Here is a 5,337-nt window from a genome sequence, read left to right on the forward strand (position 1 = left end):
TTATGGGACAGAAAATGATTGTCAGGCACCTAATGATGGTCCACTTATGTTTCTTTTGTAATTTAATGTAAGACTTAATGTGTCACTTGATAAAAGGAAATTCAGTCACTTCAGGCATTTGTGTAAATACTTCTCTGACTATTGTGTTTAAACAAGTTTTACATCCAAATGTAATACAGAATAACCGCTCGTTTTGTTTCTGTTTATTCTGTGTTTCTTTCAGTGTCTGGACTGACGAGTGTAGAAGCCAATTATTCTTGCATCACAGCAAACATGATTTGCACAGGTAATATACTTTATGCGCACACATAATGCTGCATGTAAACTAATTAACTTTGTGAAACAGTTCAAAACTAAAAAGCTAAATCCCAGAAAAAGACAGGGCCCTGTAGCAGAATCAGTGAATCACAAACCACAGCCCCACCCCCAGTGTACAAGAAAGGCCAACTGATTGTTACTGATCTCCTCTACTGTGAAACTAATGTTGTATCCACTGAGATAGAAAATAATTGAATGAAAGAATCTGTCTGCCAACAAGCTGAGGCATTTCACTTGTTTCCAAAGCAGAACCGGGCGCATCCAGCTGCACAGTGACGCCCGTCATCGACACGCCATCAGAAGGTACCAACCAAAGTACAACAGAATATGCCTTCTACTATACGATTGATTAGGTAAGAATGACAGTAATACTGGTCTCTAGTGCTCATCTACTCATCACACTTTATAGACCGCCTCTTGTGGCCCCCTAGTCGACCAGATAATTACAAGAACTCACCTCACAACATTTATATAACATACATGCCTGAATAATTGCAGTATAAAGACATAACATAGAAAAAAATGTACATAAGCCACCAATGTACAGATAGTCTTTCAGACTTGGACCAAGATTAACACACTACACTACCACACTAACTACAATAGCAGGAAAAGAAAAATGCACAGTTTCAAGAACAATTACAAGACTGACTGTGTTTAAACACGGTGATGTGCACTGGTACAGTCTATTGACGACAGTACAGTGTGAAACCGAGTAGTTCTTGTACTTTATATGAAAAATAACAAAAAAGGTTTACATTGATTACATAAATATTTATGTTAGATAAAATCAAACTTATGTTATTTTATAATTTTCAATCCTGTGTGTCCTCCAGATCACAGAGAGCAGAGACATCTGACTGAAGGAGAGCTTTGCTTTGTGATGGAGCAGGTTATGAGAGTGACAAGTAGCTGTTTACATTGTGTTGTCTGTAATATTTTGACTAAAACATTTTATTTTTTCATATACACTTTTGATAACATTAGTCAGAGTGTTGTATGTACACATGATAAAAAATGAAACTTGATTTTAAAAATGAGCTAGTCTGACTCTACAACTGTGTGGCATTTCTAAAAATGGACTGACATTATCATCAACCTTCACCTGAGGTCTTCATCAGTCTCACAGTATCGGAGTCTTATTTTAAAGAGCGAGCGGTTTGTGGAGTGTGACAGTTAAACCACATTGTTCTATCTGCTCTGCCTTTGCACACGTCTGAAAACGCTGTTTATGAGAACGGAGCTGCTGCAGCTTTTAAATAGACTCACTGTGGTTCCAACAACATGCTGATTCATTCAGACCTGCAGCTACTGTGTGACAGCTGGTAATAACATCACATGAACTTATAAAACCATTAATGTAATAAGAATAAAACTGCAGAGAATGATGGTACAGAAACAAAATGTCACACTTCACACTACGGCCTTTTATATCAAGCAGTATTTTGATTTTAAGTTTGTTATCTAAAAATCACAATAAATTCTTTTAGCATGAGTTCCAACAACTGTTAAAGGGAACTCGCTGTAGTATTACGCTAACATAAAGTTAGACTTACAAGACATCTATTTAAAAATGCAATGGGCCAAGACATGCCTTTTAGTCCCCAGCATATGTCATGTGTCAAGAATCCTGGATCCTACATTTCCCATGATGCAACTCAAAAGTAACTTTTACTAGACCATCATTAGGTGCCTGTTACATGCTCATGTCTTTCACACACTGTTCAAATATGTAACACAGGCTTCCTGCTCAAGTCTCAAGCCCAACCCTAATATTAAGCCTGATGACACCTTAAGAGATATTTTTCTCAGACTTGAAAAAACCCCAGGGTCACAGACAACATTATATTATATTAGACATATCATATCATTTAGGAACTTTTATAGCTCCGACCTCTTGATGCCTCATTTTCTGGGTGAACTTTCATAAATATGCATCATTATTAAATAATTTAGTATAGTGCAGAACCTTCAAAGGGTCACAGTGAGATTTGTTTTTTGGAACTACTTTTACGTTACCTCACAACACATTTAGTCCCACAACCAGGGGCCGTCTGCTACATAATATATATTACTGCCGTTATATTGCTATTGAGCAGAGGGCACACATAAAAATTGCAACTTAATGCAAAAAAAACCTTCAAAATTAAACTCTGTAGTTAACTGGGAAATTGGTTTGATTGCAAATTTTAGAATGTGGTTGTACGTGTTGGTAGAGGCTTAAGAGTAAATCAGAAAACTAAAAATAGAAAGGGCCTATCTAATACTCGTGTATAGTCTTAAAACGTACACAGGCATATGAGTGGGCCAAAGGATTATTGTGGGTAGTATCAGCAAAATATTTTGCAGTGAGAATATTTTATCGGTGAGGTAAATAAAAAGCTATAAAACTGCTTATTTTTGTGGACTCTTTTTATAGCTGCAATAGAGCGTGCGTTATATATACAGTAACACAATACAATACAATATAACTCCAAAAACTATCAATTAAAAGTGTCTCTTTATTTGATCTTAATTGAATTAGTTCAGCTTTTATTACTTTCCTTTTCATGGAATAAAAAAAGTAATTTGAAAGCTTTTTATGCCTTTGCACATTTAGTTGTTTGAATTTGGTTCTATAAATAACATGGACTTTCTAATGTAATACACTACATGAACTAAGAACTATATGGACACTCTGTAGATCCTGTATTATGTACTGTATGTACTGTATTGTGATCTGTTTTTCCTGGTCTGGGCACCTTAGAGCCAATTAAGGAAAACACATCACACAATAATATTTTAGACAGTTTGGGTTTAGTCTTCTCTTGTTTAAGCATCACAGTGCCCCTGTGCACAAAGTCAGGTACAGTTTGGTGTGGAAGAACTTGACTGGCCTGCAGAGCCCTGACCTCATCCCCACCCAACACTTTTGGGATGAGAACTACTTTGAGCCGGACCTGATCACCCAACAGAAATGCTGGACCTCACTGATGCTACTGAATGGTACCAACTCTGTGCAGCCAGGTACCAACACTTGTAATAATAAACAGTATGTGTATATTAATCATAACTCTTTACAGGAACACACTGGTTTCACCATCTGTAAGTCTGTGGAAGTCTGATTCAACACAAAGTTGTTTGGGATTATACTACATGTGGGTACTTTATCAAGTATAACTAGGGGTCAGAGACTTAAGATCAGATATGAACACAGAGGCCCTCTATGTGAAACGGCTTCAGCAGAAGCTTACTTTTGGGTCAACGTCACCTATTAGCTACACAGGAAGAGGAGGTTCTTTCTCACCTACATTACACTTTAGCCGTCCTTCAGTCTGATGTTAAGACAGACAACAGGAAGACAACATGGAGGTCACAGCTCTCTACATACGACTGTGTGAGTACTGAGTTTGTCTCATATAACATTGATGATAGATGTGACATTACCATTGCTAGTAGAATGAATATTTATTATGTTTACTACAAATAAAACACGTCTGATACTCCACTGCCTTCTTTCGTCTCTTCAGTGAACGTATTGATGCTGCTGGTTGCACAAGTTCACCTTAAATATGCTCAGGAAAGTGGTAAGAATCAGCTATAGTCATTTGTCTATAATGATACATATTCTTGATTTCTAAATAACTTTATCACTGTAGCTCATCTTTTTTAGCACCTAAAGTCAGAATATCTATTTTGTCCATCTCCCAATTAAATTGTCGTGTTAATATTTTTAAATACTTTAACAAAAACGATCTGTATTTCTGTCTTACATGCAGCTTTTCCTCAGATTGTTTCAACCAGTCTGCAGCTCTTTGAATACAAATCCATGTCTTTTAACTGCGAGGGTTTTAAAAACACAACTGGATTGACCGTCATGAGGAAGATAAAGGGAAAAGTCAGCGAGTGTGTCAGTACCTGGTTGACATCAACAGCATCCGTCTGTGCCATCAAACCGGCGTATCCAACAGACAGCGGAGAATACTGGTGCGAGACTGGAGAAGAGAGAAGCAACGCCGTCAACATCACTGTCACTGGTAACAGACACAGTGATAACACATTTATATGAGGGGAGGGAAGCTGATGGGAGTGTTGCAAAAAATGATTAGCAATAATTTTAAGTATACACAAATTGTAAAACAAACAAAAACATTGGCATTGTTTTTTAAATTACCCTGAAAACATTGTCATTATAAATAAATAATTGCAAATAAATTTATAAAGTATGCAGCAGGAAAAAAAGAATACTTTTGTATGTGACTCAGCTCAATCCAGGTTACAAGTGTGAGTTTGTATGTTTATTTATTGTTGCTCTTTTGTCTGTAAAGAATTTTCTAATAGTCGTTTTTTTAATAGTGGGTTCTATGCTTATGCTTCACCACTGTGCCACAGTTTTAAATGGCACATCAGCAAAATGTTATATTTAACCTACTTCTAAAAATGTGTATGAAATTCTTTGTGTGTAGCTGGAGCTGTGATCCTGGAGAGTCCTCCTGTACCTGTGATGGAGGGAGATGAAGTGACTCTGCGCTGTAGAAGTAAAATGACCTCCTCTGCTCACATAGCTGATTTCTATAAAGATGCCATCTTTATTGGCTCAGGCTCCACAGGAGAGATGGTGATCCAGAGTGTTTCTAAATCTAACGAAGGACTTTACAAGTGCTGCATCTCTGACTTTGGAGAGTCACCTCAGAGCCGGCTGGCTGTAAGAGGTGAGACCTAACAGGGTTTCAAAAACAGTATTGTTTTTAGGGAAACATTGCATAGGCACTATTGTGTTAACACAACAAGCCTATACACAGTTTTAGTGCAGCAATCTAAATATTTTAGGCATAATTTAAAGTCATAATACACACAAAAAAGCACAACATAACAATAATCTGTCTTCAATAAAACAAAAAAATATGTGGTAAAAAGTAACATACATAAAGCACTGAAAAAAGACATGTCTTAAGGAGATTTTTTTTTTCTGTCTTCTGTCTGTCTGCAGCTGTTCACAGAGAGACTCGTCCCTCCTCAGATCACTCCTGTCATATTTAC

At 36.9% G+C, this 5,337-nt stretch overlaps 1 long non-coding RNA gene across 1 annotated transcript; it reads left to right on the top strand.

The window, feature by feature from the left end:
• The first annotated feature begins 220 nt into the window (after positions 1 to 220).
• On the top strand, positions 221 to 1,284 carry LOC123981045. Its single transcript, XR_006827655.1, has 3 exons — positions 221 to 286; positions 568 to 671; positions 1,155 to 1,284. It is a non-coding gene; the product is annotated as an uncharacterized LOC123981045 (long non-coding RNA).
• The last annotated feature ends 4,053 nt before the right edge of the window (positions 1,285 to 5,337 follow it).

The sequence above is a fragment of the Micropterus dolomieu genome, linkage group LG12 (genome assembly GCF_021292245.1).
Source record: "Micropterus dolomieu isolate WLL.071019.BEF.003 ecotype Adirondacks linkage group LG12, ASM2129224v1, whole genome shotgun sequence".
NCBI classification, from domain to species: domain Eukaryota; kingdom Metazoa; phylum Chordata; class Actinopteri; order Centrarchiformes; family Centrarchidae; genus Micropterus; species Micropterus dolomieu.